Raw genomic sequence first — 17,287 nt, 5'->3', positions numbered from 1 at the left:
ATGGATTTGTAGGTAACAATAAATTGAGATCTTTCATGAAAGATAGCTATATACATTTGCTAAAACTCATTGAACTATACTTAAAACTTGTACATGTCACAGTATGTAAATTACCTCAATAGAAATATAGTACTGGGAAAAAATTTAGTGCATGAACCAATGGATACAGCTGAGCACTCAAGCTAAAGAAATTTCTCTTAGAACACAGCACAAAGAGATAGAGATAAATAAATCAAATAAATGGATAAATCTATGAATATGCAGTTAAGAGAGAACAGATATAGAAGTTGTAACATTTGATTAGTAGGAGTTTTAGGAGAAAATATAATCTCATGGAATGAGAAATAGAATGAAGGATATACTCAGAGAAATAAAGGATATTTCCTAGAATGAAAGACAGATGCAAAGGGCCGAGTATGTATATATACACATACACACACACGCATATATAGTTATATGTATTAGTATACATTATTTTATATTTATATACAAATATATTACTAATTATACATATTACTAATTAGTACATATATTTCATATATATTTACATATATATGTAATATATATACATACTTTAAATCCGCATTTAGACACATAACAGTTATAGTTGAGAATATTGGAGTGTCAGGCTGGCTCAGTTAGCAGAGCATACAACTCTTAATCTTGGAGTCATCAGTTCAAGCCCCATGTTGGGCATGGGCCCTACTTAAAAAAGAGAAGAAAAAGAGAAAAAAAAAAGCATGTCAAAGTTGATATGAAATTTCCTCTGTGTATCAGACATGGTTTTACTCATAGGACAGTATATTGTATGTGTCACGTGTTCATTCAACACTAACTTTTGAGCATTTCCTGTGTGCCAGGCATTGTGCCAGATGATTAGGGACTTAGAGGCATACGAGAGATGATTCTTGCCTTAAAGAAACTCCTGATCTGAAAGGGGCAATAGACAGGTCAGTGAACAACTGCAGCCAAAGGCTGTTCAGTGGACCAAGAGAGTCTACACATACACAGATGGGGCAGCACAAGGTGGGTCATCAGTCTGGTTAGTGGTGTAAGCATGTCCCATTCAACTGAAGTGAGAAATCTAGAAGCGAAAAATAACATGAAAAGAATTGTTTTATCGTTTCAGAATACAGGTCTTTAAATTGCTTTAGTAATAAGGTGTGGGCGTGAAAGACTGGCGGCAGGGGAAACACATGTGTGACGTGTGTTGGCTGCAGTCTAGTTACTAGAATTAACATGTGGTCACTAGAGTGATGCACGGAGACCCAAATGGTTTTTGGAAAGCTTTCAATCACAAGCAAGTTACGTAGGTAATTTCAGAGTAAGGGAATAGATATGAATATCTCTGGGCTTCAGTTCTATCTGTGAGGAAAAAAGAGAAGGACTAATAATTTATCTAGAGTTTGTAGGGAAGAAAACATTGTTTCTTTTTTCTTTTTCTTTTTGAAAATAAAACTGTTTATTGAGTACTGTGTACACTAAAGTAAGTAATATGCAGTTGGATAACATTCTGATTACTACAAAGTTATTGTTTTTTTCCTAGCTTCTGCTAGGAAGCAGAACTCAGTAACCCAAATACTGAGAAGATTGAGCCTACATGTAAAAAAGGAGTTGGGATAAAGAAAACACATGCAGGTCAAGGATTAAGATTACAGAAGCCTGTTCACCCATTTATTGCAGCAGGTCCTAAATTGCTGACATCTTTAACCATCTGATTATCATTAGGTTTCCAAGAATGAAGTTTTAGGCATTCCTTGAATCATGACCTTTTAGTCCCATTTAGTTGCATTTAGGCACATTTAGTCAATCTCTTTTAGGCATTTCAACATGTAAAGTAATGGTTCACCAGGAGGAATCTCAAAAATGTCCATTTAACTAAAAATAAAATAAAATGAAATAATAAAATAATACAAAAGTCCATTTACCTAACTTTGCTTACCTAATTACAACACACCAGGACTTCTCTAGTTTCCTCATTTGGGTGGGGAGGTTGTTGTTAGTCTTTCAGGGCTTTTGCAAATAAAATATGGATATGGATTCTGATATGGCTGCTTTCAAATTGTCCAATTTATTTTTTTAAATATGAAATTTATTGTCAAATTGGTTTCCATACAACACCCAGTGCTCGTCCCAACAGGTGCCCTCCTCAATACCCATCACCCGCCCTCCCCTCCCTCCCACCCCCCATCAACCCTCAGTTTGTTCTCAGTTTTTTTTTTCTTTTTTTTTTTTTTAATGTTTATTTATTTTTGAGAGAGAGAGAGAGAGCATGAATGGGGGAGAAGCAGAGAGACAGAGAGGGAGGCACAGAATCGAAAGCAGGCTCCAGGCTCTGAGCTGTCAGCACAGAGCCCGACGCGGGGCTCGAACTCACCAGCTGTGAGATCATGACCCGAGCTGAAGTCGGACGCTCAACCAACTGAGCCACCCAGGCGCCCCTGTTCTCAGTTTTTAAGAGTCTCTTATGTTTTGGCTCTCTCCCTCTCTAACCGTTTTTTTTTTCCCTTCCCCTCCCCCATGGTCTTCTGTTAAGTTTCTCAGGATCCACATAAGACTGAACACATATGGTATCTGTCTTTCTCTGTATGACTTATTTCACTTAGCATGACACTCTCCAGTTCCATCCACGTTGCTACAAAAGGCCATATTTCATTCTTTCTCAATGCCATGTAGTATTCCATTGTGTATATAAACCACCCAAGGGATATAGGAGTGCTGATGCATAGGGGCACTTGTACCCCAATGTTTATAGCAGCACTTTCAACAATAGCCACATTATGGAAAGAGCCTAATTGTCCAATTTAAATCATTTACTTTATATTTAAATTATCCAATTAATTATACAATTATCTATTTAATTTGAAAGTTTAGGGCTTTAGGAAAAATTTCAATTTAACTTGAAGTGACTTATTTCTTAGGTTGCTCAAAATGATGGCATCCAAGAAACATGGGCTTATCCATGGTTATGAAATTCTGTTTTGTTTTGGTGAATGTTGAAGGAAGGAAAGAAAGAAAGAAAAAGAAAGAAAGAAAGAAAGAGAAAGAAAAGAAAAAGAAAACCATTTATATATGTGTTATATATACACACGAAAAAACCCCAAATAACAAAAAATCCAGAATGGTCCTTAGGCATATAGGAGTTAAATGCAAATTCTGATTGAGTAATAACTATGGGGATTTCCACCAACATTTAGAAAAGCTCTTCTCTAATGCAAAGGAAATAATATATGGCCTCAAGTGATAATATAATGGTCAAAATAACACATGATCTCAAATACTCTTTTCTGATAAAAAAAAAACAACGCAGACAGTATTTATTCAAAGTAACCAGTGCTAGACAGAGAGATAAGATGGTGGTGTAGTAGGAGGACTAACTCTAGGCTTGCCTTGTCTTTCAAACACAGCTAGGCAAATATCAAATCATTCTGCATACCCAAGAAATAAATCTGAGGATTGAAAGAACAAACTGCACAACTAGAGGGAGAGAAGAATCTACATACAGGAATGTAGGATATGGAAAGATGTGGTTTAGGGGAGAAACAGATTGCAGGTGCTGCAGAGGGGAGGGGACCCCGGTCACAGAGAAAGACAAGAGAGAGTGGAGTGGATACACACAAGGAGAATGCTTCCCCAAAACCATTGTCTGAAAGAATGAGAGGGGCTGATCTTTGAGTTTTTGCAACCAGTGGGGCTCCTAAGACTGGAGTTTTAGGGGTCCGAGGGCTTGGCTGGGATAGAGCCCTGAGGGTGCTATCCTTTTCCTGGAGAGAAGGCAGGCAAGCAATGCCACGGCAGATGGCGCCATCTGAGGGTTTCCTAAGGCACATGGGGAGAGACTGTCACTCTTCTTAGAGTACATCTGTGAGAGGTGGCTTTTGTAGAGACCCTTCTCTGGGGACAACAGAGCCAGAGGGTGCCACTCCCACCGTGCCCCCCCCCCTTCCCCCACCGTCCCTCAGCATGGGCCCAGAGACACCTGCTGGGGTGCTGAGACACTGACTGTTTAGCCTGCTTTGCTGCAAATCCCACACCCCTGCATTTTGGTGCCACTGCCCTTCTCGGTCAAACCTGCATTAGTCCCTGCACAGTGAGACCCTTCCCCAGGAGATCAGCACAGACCCCAGCCACAGCATGTCTCTGAAATTTAGAGTTTTAAAATTCAGCAGGCTTGGCTGGGATAGAACCCAAATTGCACTGCACTCCTCCAGACAGGCAAGCAACCCAGAGGCAGACAGCATGAAAATAGTGATCTGAAAAATGTATGGGACACAAACATTCAACTGGCACCAGCCAGTTACTTTGTCCTCAGTGAGGGGCCTCCATGCTTGCTGCTCTCAGGGAAGCACTCCCAGAAGAGTGAATAATTTCCCCTGTTACTCTTGAATACAGAGAACAAACTGAGGGTTGATGGGGGGGGGGAGTGGGGGAGAGGGGAAAGTGGGTGATGGGCACTGAGGAGGGCACTTGTTGGAATGAGCACTGGGTGTTGTATGGAAGCCAATTTGACCATAAATTATATTTTAAAAAATGTCCCCTCTTGTGTCCCAGACATTCAACAAATCTAAAAGACAACCTTTGGAATGGGAGAAGATATTAGCAAATGACATATCTGTTAAGGGGTTATTATCCAAAGTCTATAAAGAACTTATCAAACTCGACACTCAAAAAACAAATAATCCACTTAAAATATGCGCAGAAGACACGAATAGACATTTTTCCAAAGAAGACACAGATGGCCAACAGACACATGAAAAGATGCTCCGCATTACTCATCATCAGGGAAATACAAATCAAAACTACAGTGAGATACCACCTCACACCTGTCAGAGTGTCAAATATCAATAACTCAAGAAACAACAGGTGTTGGTGAGTATGTGGGAAAGGGGAATGCTCTATGTTGTTGGTGGGAATACAAACTGGTGTAGCCACTCTGGAAAACAGTATGGAGATTTCTCAAAAAGTTAAAAATAGAACTATTCTACAATCCAACAATTGCATTACTAGGTATTTATCCAAAGGATACAAAAATAGTAATTGGAAGGAACACATGCATCCCAGTGTTTATGGCAGCATTATCAACAATAGCCAATTTAAAGAAAGAACCCAAATGTCCATTGACTGATGAATGGATAAAGATGTTGTATATATACCACACAATGGAATATATATATATATATATATATATATATATATATACACATATATATACACATATATATATACATATACACACACACACGAGTATATATATATATGTGTGTGTATGTGTGCATATATACTTGTGTGTGTGTGTGTGTGTATATATATATACATATATATATATATATATATATATATATATAATATATTCATAATGGAATATTTCTCAGTCATCAAAAAGAACCAAAACTTGGCATTTGCAATGACATGGATGGAGCTAGAGAGTATTATGCTAAGCAAAATAAGCCATTCAGAGAAAGACAAACACCATATGATTTCACTCATGTGTGGAATTTGAGAAACAAAGCAGATAAACATAAGGGAAAAAAAGAGAGAAGCAAACCATGAGGCAGACTTTTAACTATAGACAACAAACTGATGGTTACTGGAGGGGAGGTGGGTGGGGGAATAGGTTAAATAGGTGATGGGCATTAAGGAGGGCACTTGTTGAGATGAGCACTGGGTGTTGTATGTAAGTGATGAATCACTCAATTCTATCCCTGAAACTAATATTATACTGTATGTTAACTAACTGGAATTTAAATAGATGCTGAGTTAGTCTCGGTTCATAAAAAGCATTTACAATTCAAGGACACGTCATATTTGCCTCTTTGGCCAGCTGTGCCTCATCTCAACATTGCCATGTTATGACAAACATTAATTCACCACTGCTGTCTATGGCACTAATTTTTTGTTTAGGTCAAGACCTCCGGTAAAGCCTTGGATTATCAGTGGCATCTCTTTTCTTTGATTTGCTGTCGTTAGATTCACTGTCAGATAAAGGTTTTCTTTTTGTATCTCCTTTTTGAGAATTAAGAAATGCTTCAATTAACTCTGGACAATCTAAATTTTCTTCAGGTCCCCAAGTATTTTCAGCATTGTCAGTAAATCCCTTCCGCTTCAGGAAATACTCCACTTTCCCAGTCATTAGGCATCCATACAGTACTTTTTCCACCAAAATTCTTCAGGCTCTGTCTTATCCACTTTATTACTCTTTCCATTATTTTTCTCTCCCACTTTGTGCAATATATTTTAATTGGATGCCATTAAAAATTATTTTAATTTCCATTTAGTTAACATACAGTATCTTATTTGTTTTGGGTGTACACTATAGTGATTCAACAATTCCATATATTACTCAGTGCTCATCAAGGTAAGTGTACTCTTTAATCCCCTTCACCTCTTTCACCCATCTCCCCCCCTGCCCCTCCCCCTCCCCCCCCCCCCCCCCCCCCCCCCCCCCCCCCCCCCCCCCCCCCCCCCCCCGGGATCCACCTCTCCTCTGGTAATCATCAGTTTGTTTTCCATAGTTGAGTCTGCTTTTTGGTTTGTTGGATGCCATTTTTTCTTGCAAGACCTGAAGAATTATTATTCACTGCCTCTAATCTCCCAATCCCTGGTTTGCAGCACCTTTGGCCATGTGTGCTTTAAGTCTGAGCTCCATTGTTTCTTAATACAATGCTTTCACTTGACCTTTTATGGCTTCTGTCTAAAAAAGAGATAGAGAATGGGTAAGTTGGATTGGTAATAAATAAATAACCCCCCTTTTTTTGGGTGAAATCTGTAAGATGATGTTTAGCTAATTTTTTTCTTTGTTATTTAGCTGCTGATTTCTCAAAGAAAAATACCACTAATACTGAAAGTAATTTCAAGTTTCACAAAAGAATTTAAGTGGAGACAAATATCTTCAATCTACTTATGCAAAGGGCCAGAGAGAACAACTGAGTAAATTGCAGAATTTGGTGAAACCAAAACAATGAGACTATTCTATTGGCTGCAATTCACTACAAAGGTTCTAGAAATACTAGTGCTGTCACTATTCATACTTGTGAGAAAATGCTAAATGGAACTGATATGTTAAATTCTACTTTGTTAAGATGAATTCCATGTGGCTATATAGTGAAACATTGATATTGTTAAAAGAAGAGGTAAAGTTAGCTGGTCAAGGGTTGGTTGTACCTTCATAGTGCAATCAATTTCAGAAAACAAATGCACAGATGATTTTTAATAGCATAAATACAAGTCTAGCATTTTACTTTTTTATTTTATTTGAGAGAGAGAGAGCACAAGTGAGTGGGGGAGGGAGGGAGAGAGAGAGAGAGAGAGAGAGAGAGAGAGAAAGTATCTTAAGAAAGCTCTGCACTGTCAGGACAGAGCCCAGTGTGAGGCTTGAACCCACAAACTGTGAGATCATGACCTGAACTGAAATCAAGAGTCAGACACTTAACCAACTGAGCCACCCAGGCACCCCTAAAATTTTATCTTATGTCACTGATGAATGAAACAGAGGACCAGTTGTTTTTTACTTTTCTTAGACACTGTGATTCTTTTTTTTAAAAATTTTTTTAACTTAAAAATTTTTTTTTAATGTTTATTTATTTTTGACAGAGAGAGAGACATAGCATGAGTGGGGGAGGGGCAGAGAGAGAGGGAGACACAGAATCCGAAGCCCGCACCAAGCCGTCAGCACAGAGCCCAACGTGGGCCTCGAACCCATGGACCACGAGATCATGACCTGAGCCGAAGTCAGACGCTCAAACGACTGAGCCACCCAGGTGCCCCAATTTTTTTTTAACTTTTATTTATTTTTGAAAGAGAGAGAGAGGGGCGCCTGGGTGGCGCAGTCGGTTAAGCGTCCGACTTCGGCCAGGTCACGATCTCGCGGCCCGTGAGTTCGAGCCCCGCGTCAGGCTCTGGGCTGATGGCTCGGAGCCTGGAGCCTGTTTCCGATTCTGTGTCTCCCTCTCTCTCTGCCCCTCCCCCGTTCATGCTCTGTCTCTCTCTGTCCCAAAAATGAATAAAAAACGTTGAAAAAAAAATTAAAAAAATAAAAAAAAATAAAAAAAAAAAAGAAAGAGAGAGAGAGAGAGAGACAGAGAGAGAGACAGAGGCGTAAATGGGGGAGGGGCAGAGAGAGGGAGACACAGAATCCGAAGCAGGCTTCAGGCTCCGAGCTTGTCAGCACAGAGCCCGATGCTGGGCTCAAACTCACAGACCTTGAGATCATCACCTGATCATTACTGACTGAGCCACCCAGGCGCCCCTCTTAAGGCACTGTGATTCTAAGGTCCATGTTTTTTCTACATGGACTGAATGTCTCCCTAGGAGGTTCCCATCTTGTCATGTATACTGTATTAGTCGTTTCTACCTTACCAAGCATAAGTTGGTCATTATTCTCTAGCTTAGAAAACAGAAAGTGGCTACCTGTGACAGTGCACAGGTAAGTCTTGGTAAGGAGCAGGACTACAGGATATAGACATAAGACAGTTCTTTGGGAAACATAGTAGAACTAAATTGTGAAATTTGTCTCTCAGTATGACCTCCTCTTTCTGAATATGTTCTCCTTCCCACAATCCCCACACTCTGGAATCTCATGCTACTTAATTTATGATCAATTAATTTATACAGATGGATAACAATGTGTTTTCCTTCTTAAAAGCACCTAGGCCTTAAAAAATGCTATTTTATTTAACTCAGGAAATGCGTTGCAAATCGGGCCATTCAAAGCCATGGAGAAAAAATCATTTGCAGGACTTTTGGAGAAGGCCAGCTTTAGAGACTTTTGCTATAATCCCAGGCAGGTAGAAGGAAGTTTAAAGGAACAGGGAAGCTGTTCCTATTGCGGGGAGGGGTCCATAGTACGAACAGAAAGGATAAAAGTGCTGGATAATACCAATGGATGCAAATGGGAGGAAGGTAAACCAAGGTGATGGTGTTGGGAAAATGATCAGCTTTAGCTCTGGAGATTGGTAAATTTTGTCCTTAAACTTTTGAAGGACAAGGTCATCCCTTTCCAATTTCATGCTGCACAGCTTGGGTTTAATAAGAGTGTCCTCAATCCAGGTCTGGAGCAGATCCACGAGGCCTTCTGAGAAAAGGCCAGTCTTCTCTAGAATTCAGTCGTATCTTCTTAGCCTTTAGTCCTGGCAATTTTCAACCACATAGGTGTTATTTGGGTACTAACCATGAACATTTTTCAAAGCTTTTTACTGTGAGAAATTTCAAATACACACAAAAGTAGAGAGAATAGTATAATGAACCCAATGTACCAGTTCCATCTAATTTCAATAGTCACAAACATCTGTTGGTCTTGTTTTCTCTATTATCATATAATACTCCCCTCACTCCCCTATTTAAGCTAAAGTGTTTTGAAGTAAATCCCAGAGTGCATGTCATTTTACCCATAAATACTTCAGTAAAATCATGGCCATCTTAATAACCATAGTTACAAGGATGAGAAGAGAGAGATTATTATAGTCTACATTTATTATGTTCTGTGTTCAGAACTCTCTGCCAAACACTTAGCATCGCGTTATTTTAGGTCATCCCTTCACCATTCAGTCAATGAAGCATAATGGTCCCCACTTTTCTGGCAGGGAAACTAAAGCTGCAAGAGGTGTAGTAAATTGATAAAGGTCACACAGCTAGGAAGTGATGCTACTGGGATTCAAATTTTCTTTGCTTACTCTGTATCCTGTGCCCTTAACAACTGTATACAAATGTCTTACCACTGAAGCATACTTGTCCTCTGAAAATAGACCCATAAGGAACACCTTTGCATGGGTGAAAGAATTGCTTTGCATGAAACTATTTATCGTATTGCTTTGTGCCCTTGAATGAATTCCTTGTTGACTGAGAATGTTTGGGCCGAAGGAGTGTTGGCTTTGGAGTCATACAGCTTTAATTTGGACGTAATTGTTTCATCACTTTCTGGTTGTGAGCCTTTGATAAGTCACTAGGGTTCTGGGTCTCCATTTTTTCATCAACTCCTGTGAAGATTAAATGAGACACTTGAAAGTTTTACAACAGTGCACTTTATGGAGACTGGAACCAAGAGTGTTTTGGTACTCTGCCTCTACTTTGTCTTCCTTCCATCTCCCCATGACATCTCACTATGAGTGTATTTTCGCTTCTCCTTCCACCACCTCTCTTCCATTCTATGTAGTCAAGGCTATAGTTATATCCATATGTCCTGTGTTTCGTCATTTAGCATTTTGGGGGGGTTAATTTCTACTCTTTTTACTTCATCTCTTATAAATTTTAAAATACTCAAGGCTGGCTTTGCCTTATATTAATTTTGTGCATTATTCTTACTGCATTTTTAACATAAGCTACCTAAAACTTTCAGGAGTTGGCAGGGTATAAATGATCTATCTCATTATTTAGTGTCACATTCTCTATGGGATTATGAAGTAGTGTGTGCTGCATGAGCCATGGCACATTTTTGTCATCATTGTGTTGTCAATTTCAATTAAGGCTGAGAACATCTGATGAATAGATGGGGTGGCCAGGATGGGGAGGAGGGTCAGATAGGCTTATGGTCATTTTGATAGCCTGGCATATTCTTCAAACCAATTTACAAGGCTGTTTTAATTACCTTGGCAACTGTCCTTGGAACCCTTTCCAAGTTCCTCACATTAAAAAGTCTTCTCATCAGCAACAACCAAAATTATCAATGATTAAAATGTCATAAACCTCCCAGTTCTCTGCTGGGCTCATCTTATAGATGGACTCTAAGGTTTTTATAGTCTGAGATGTCAAGCTTATTCTCTCGTTGCCATTGGTAACAGTTGAGATCTCTTAAAAATACTGAATAAGCTCTTCAGGTCAATGTACCATACTCATATTGTGACTACTGAATGAATCAAATTGGATTAAAGAATTTTTTTATAGAGAAATAAAGGGGCTTCTTGTTGGAAATTGGTACATTATTACTTGGCACTGAGAGATAAATAAAGAGATCAGACATTTATCTTGTATGATTCAACCGTGTATAGAATTAAATGTAATTTTGACTTAGTTGAGACCTAAGAAATATAAATGAAAACCAGTACATGCACACATAAATATACACATATTTACAGATCTTCCTCAGGCTAAAAAATAGCCATATAAAAATTGTGATTTTAGGTTCCTTGAGGAAAGAACAAAACTGGATATGATAGTGGTCTTAAAATTATGAGATAGAGATGCGGAAAAATAAAGCAGAAATGGGGGAAATTCTTAGAATTTTTTCTGAGGCAAAAACAAAGTGGAAGTGGGTCAGGGTTGGTTTGGGAAATGTTGACAGGAGGTAAGTCTACTGGTCCATTTTGTTTCCAGGTCAGCCCTTTCCTACCTGGGCGTCATTTCCTGGCTTCCTAAAAGACCCAGAAAGATGAGATCTGGTGTGTGGTTGAGTGATAGAGATAAAGAGGTGGGGAAAGAGACGGTTTATCAGGTATCTATTGCTGCATCAAAAACCTCCTCAAATCTCAGGATCTTAAAGCAATGCTCATTGATTGCTTACAATTCTACGGGTCAGAAAATCCTGACAGGACTCCGCAGAGATGGCCAAGCTCACTTAAGCAGCTATGTTCATCTGGGGCTGGGAGAGGCTGTAAGTCCAAGATGGCCTCACTCACATGTTGGGAGCCTTGGGGGTGCCTGTCAGCTGGGTTGCTTTGGTTTTCCTCCACCTGACCTTTCTCTTCATGTGCTTTCTTTTTCCATTAGGATAGCTTGGAGTTCTTTATGTGGTCACTCAAGGTAGCAAGAAAGCAAAAGGGAAGCTTCCAAGCTTAAGACCTAGGCTTGGACCTGGCAGTTTCAAGTTTACTGCATTGTATTGATCAAAGCCAGTCACAGGACCATCCCAGATGTAAGGGAGGGGCAACGGACTCCACCTGCTGCATAAGAGGTGTGGTGTGGGACAAAAGAGATTGGTTGTGGGCATCTTTGCACTCTCTCTCCCACAGACGGCCACCCAGAACTGCATTCCAATGAATGCCTGCTGCCTTTGACTTCTGGTAAGGAGCACTGACAGATTTTCCAAATCTCACAGGGGTAGATACTGACATTCTGATCCATTTTCCTTTCATTGGGAAGATGGTGCAGGAGGAAGAGCACTGGTTTAACTTTGGACCTGGATTCTGATCCTTACTTAGCCACTCATCAGATATATAGCTTTGTGGCCACTTTATACCCTGTGAACAGTACTTTCCTCATCTCTAAGTTAGTAATAAATATTACTCACCTCCTACGGTAGTACTGAGATGTTACTGAAATAACTTACACAGCCTAACCCGGTGACTACCTTACTTAATCAAAGTGAGCACTCAGTAATATTCATCTACTTCCCTCTACACTTCATCTGGGAGAGTCATAACTGTGTGCTCATAAGGAGGGTGACCATAAAATTTATTGTCTAAATGAGGACACCTCTGCGTGTGCAACAAGGCATTATTAATACTTATGCCAGACAAGAGTCATATGTTGGGAGTATTCCCAGGCAAACTGGGTCACCCTGGTCATAAGGAACTGCTGGATAGGGCAAGGACAGTGTAGTAGCTGATGCCTTCAGTGAGAACTTTTCAGTCTATTTATATTTAATATTATTAAGTATACTTTAAAGGCATTATAAAGGAGATGAGAAAATTCATAAGAGGAAATCAGAATTCAGAGTGACTGTAGGCCGATGTTGTCTATTACCCTGCATTTCTTTCTTGGTGATGGTATATCTTGTAGCAAATTTATCTTCTGTGTGAAAGTTAAAAAAAAAACAAAAATGATTTATAAGGGAATTAATCGAATCCACTTGAAAGCAATTTCTCCCTTTGTATCCTACTCCCCAAGTGTTTTTATCTCTAGATCCTGTTTCAATCTTAGCATTACTGAATGTATAATTCCAGGAAAGAATAATTGACCAGGGGAATTCATGTTATCAGAGTCTGGCACAGAGACAATTATATTTCTGTACATCTTGAATGGGAATTGATAAGCAATGCCAAAAATTCTCACCCTGTATAGAATTACTTAAAATATGTTTGATAAAGAAAAAAAAAACAGATCAATGATATTCTGAGAACTATTTTGTTTTGAGAGGTCTAAAGGAGTAGTAGGCTCTTGCAGTCCATCTTAGAGACATAGACGAGGCAGAGGAATAGAACAAGTTGAAACTGAATACAGATGACCAAGATTGCATGTTATCATAACTTCATGCCCAGATGGTTGTGATGTTAAATGTTAGGTCCATATCTCTCTTGACTATAATGAGTAGCAAGTCTTAATGTTGTTTTGTACTTGTACAGACTATGGTGTATTTAATTCTTCATTTTTTTTTCTGCAGTGCTATTTTCCAACTCAAGGAAAATAAGAAAGATTTAATTCCTTTGGTGGTAGATGCCTCAAATATATATTAAGCATGCGCTTAATATGTGTCAGGCTATCTCCAATGCATCCTCAAACAAACTAAACTATGTTTTTATAACAAAGTCTAAAAATTAATCAGTTGCGTTATCTTCTTCCTTAATAACACAAAAGTTTTAGTCTATTAAACATCTCTCCATGGGGCACCTGGGTGGCTCAGTTGGTTGGACACCCAACTCTTGATTTTGGCTCAGGTCATGATCTCATGGTTTGTGAGATTGAGCCCCAGTCAGCGAGGAGCCTGCTTGGGATTCTTTCTTTCCCTCTCTTCCTCTCTCCCTCCCTCTCTCCCTCCCCCTTTCAGCCCCTTCCCTGCTTACTCTTTCTCTGTCTAAAAAATAAACATTAAAAAAAAAAGATTAAAAAAATAAACATTGCTCCAACATCTCCTTGACTACTGTTACTGTTTTCTTCCATGTTGTTGATGAGCACTACTTTGATTCCACACTGTATTTTTTTTTTAAAGTTTATTTATTTTTGAGAGAGAGAGAGAGAGGGAGGGACACACACACACACACACACACACACACACACACACACACAAGTGGGGGAGAGGTAGAGACAGAGGGAGAGAGAGAGAATCCCAAGCAGGCTTCATACTGTCAGCAGAGAGCCCGACTGGGGTCTCCATCTCACGAACCGTCAGATCATGACCTGAGCCAAAATCAAGAGTCAGACATTCAACTGACTGAGCACTCAGGTACCCCAATTCCACATTCTTTTTAAACATAAATTTAATTATTTATACCCCTTTATAGTTAATACTTGTTTGCATTTAAGGACACAGGGTACTAATTTGTTTATTCCTTAGCTCTGGGTTTATTTTTTTCCTACCCAAGTATAGCTTGTAGTATTTCTTTTGGCACAGGTCTGTGGATTAAAGATATTTTTAGTTTCAGGTTGGAAATATTTTCTTTTCCCCTCTGTCTCAAATGATGGGGTGACATAATATAAGATATTAGGATCTATATTCCATCAATATTTTGGAGATTTTTATCATCTCTGGGATTATTCAGTAACGTTTTGGTAAATATTTTCTGGATGTTGAGGAAAGAACCCTGATTTGTAGCATTTGTCAATTTCTATGGTATAAATATTCCCACTGTGGTGATGTCAAGCTACTGCCATAGTGAGTGTCTGACAGGATTCCTGGAAATATGACAACCAGCTTTTTGAGCTGGTGCAGGCCGCTTCCGGCATGCCACAGCATCTATTGTGGCTGATTAGAATTTATGTCAGTGTGATTATCTTTCTATTCTAGGAAATCTTTTTCCTTGGGAGCTTTTATGGCTTTCTTTTACTACTGATGTTCTGCAGTTTCAAATGATATTTTGGCATGAATTTACCTTTGTTTGTACTGCTTGGGACCCAGTATGTCTCTTCATTTAAGAAATCAAATCTTTCTTCTGCTCTTGAAAAATCTCGGTATAATGAGAATAGCCATTACCTGTTCCCTATTCTCTCTAGTGTCTCCATCTGGAATTCTGATTAGATATAATATGGAGCATCTAAATCTAGCTTCCATGGCTTTCGTTTATTGTTTAAATTTATTATCTTTCTTGTTTCATTTAGGCTTTTTCTTCAGACTATTCTTCTAACTTATGTTTTAAATGTTATTATTTTTTAATGCTTATTTATTTTTGAGAGAGTGAGAGAGAGCAAGAGAGGAAAAGCATGCGTGAGGAGCAGAGAGAGAGGGGGAGACAGAGGATCCGAAATGGGCTCTGTGCTGGCAACAGAGATCCAGATGTGGGGCTCAAACTCATGAACATGAGATCATGACCTGAGCTGAGGTCAGATGCTTGACTGACTGAAGCACTCAGGGGCCGCAATTCTTCTAATTTATTCTCTTTTCACCAACAATTAATGTACTGTTTAACATATGTACTAAAATTTTATTTCAAGTATTATACTTTCCTATAAATATCTTTTGTGGTGCCTGGGTGGCTCAGTTGGTTAAGTGTCCTATTACTGACTTTGGCTCAGGTCATGATCTCACAGTTTGTGATATTGAGCCCTGCTGTTGGGCTCTGCGCTGACAGCGTGGAGCCTGGTGGGGATTTTTTCTCCTCCTCTCTCTGCCCCTCTCCTGCTAGCATTCTTGCTCTCTCTCTCAAAATAAATAAACTTAAAAAAAACTTTTAAATAGTCCATTGATTGTTTTTTTTTTTACAAATGTCCTTCATAAATTTCTGTTTTTATGTTCTGAAATACTTTGAAGCTATTTATTTATTTATTTATTTATTTGAAGCCTTTAATTATACTTATTTTGGAGTCACTACTTCTGTTCTAGTGTGAATTCTTCTGTTTGTTAGGTCTGTGGGTTGTCTCTTGGCTATGGGATATAATAGTTAATAATTAATTAGTGAGTGTTCATTCGGAAGTTTTGAGCACTTTATTTGTATTATCTCAATCATCTCAGTAAACTAGTAGATAGATACTGTTATTTCATTCCATAGATAGTGATACTGAAGGGTTGAGAAATTAAGTAACTTGCGTAAGGACGCATAGATAGGAGAGGCAGGGCCAGGAAGAAGTCTAGATTTAGAGTACATACTTCTAATCATTATTCAGTGCAGCCTCTTTATGTGTCTTCCCCCCCCAATAATCTTTCTCCTGAAGTATGAACATACATGTATAAAAGTACAAAACAACGCCATAATGGAATGGCTTTGTGAATTTTCACAAAATGGAGACACTCACACCCAGATCGAAGAACAGTGTATGTCCAGTACCTTAGACTCTCCCTTTGTATATTGTTAATGTGTTTTTACCTTGAATTATTAATTCTAATAGTTTGTCTCCAGATTGGTTTCTTTTCTTGTGTGCATATCGTCATTTTATGTGTGAATAATTGTAGTTTTGTTTTTTCTCTTTCCATTTTGAATATTTTTCCTTTGTCTTATGGATAGGGACTCCTGTACAATGTTGAATAGAAATAATGCTAGAAGACATCCTTGTTTGTTTTTTCTTAAATTCCACGTATGAGTGAAATTATACGTGTTTGTCTTTCTCTGACCTACTTCATATTCTAATTTCCTTTGAGACTTCTTCCACTCATCAGTTTGTTAGGCATGTGTTGTTCAATTTCCAAATATATGGGGATTTTCAGATGTCTTTTAGTAATTTATTTTTTTCTTCCAAGATTTTATTTAAGCTCAAGCTAGTTAACATATAGTGTAGTTCTGATTTCAGTGCTCATCATAACAAGCGCCCTCCTTAATACTCATCACCTGTTTAGCCCACACCCCTACCTCCCTCTATCAACCCTCAGTTTTTTCTCTATTATTAAGAATCTCTCATGACCTGTTTCCCTCTTTTTCCCCCCTTCCCATATATTCACCTGTTTTATTTCTTAAATTTCACATATGAGTGAAATCATATTGTATTTGTCTTTGACTGACTTATTAGCATAATACAGTCTGGCTCCAACCACATTTTTGCAAATAGCAAGATTTAATTCTTTGTGATGGCTGAGTACTATTCCATTGTATACGTATACCAGATCTTCTTTATCCATTTATTAGTGAATGGACATTTGGGCTAATTCCATAATTTGCTGTATGCTGCTATAAACATCGAGGTGCATGCATCCCTTTGAATCTGTGTTTTTATATCCTTTGGGTAAGTACCTAGTTGTGCAATTGCTGGGTTGTAGAGTAGTTCTATTTTTAACTTTTTGAGGAAGCTCCGTGCTGTTTTCCACAGTGGCTGCACCAGTTTGCTTTTCCATCAACAGTGTATGAGAGTTCTCCTTTCTCCACATCCTCAGCTAAGGGTTTATTAAAAAAAAAACCATAATTACAATACAATAACAGAAGATCTGAAGCAGTCTCTGTGCTGACAGGCTGACAGCAGCAAGTCCAACATGGTGCTTGAACTCACGAACTGTGAGATC

General features: G+C 38.7%; 1 pseudogene; it reads right to left on the bottom strand.

Annotated features, from left to right (window-relative positions):
- Positions 1-951: 951 nt before the first annotated feature.
- On the bottom strand, positions 952-6,249 carry LOC122229350 (annotated as a pseudogene).
- Between the last annotated feature and the right edge of the window lie 11,038 nt (positions 6,250-17,287).

Source organism: Panthera leo, chromosome C2 (assembly GCF_018350215.1).
Source record: "Panthera leo isolate Ple1 chromosome C2, P.leo_Ple1_pat1.1, whole genome shotgun sequence".
In the NCBI taxonomy this organism is placed as follows: domain Eukaryota; kingdom Metazoa; phylum Chordata; class Mammalia; order Carnivora; family Felidae; genus Panthera; species Panthera leo.
This window is presented reverse-complemented; position numbering and strand designations above follow the sequence as displayed.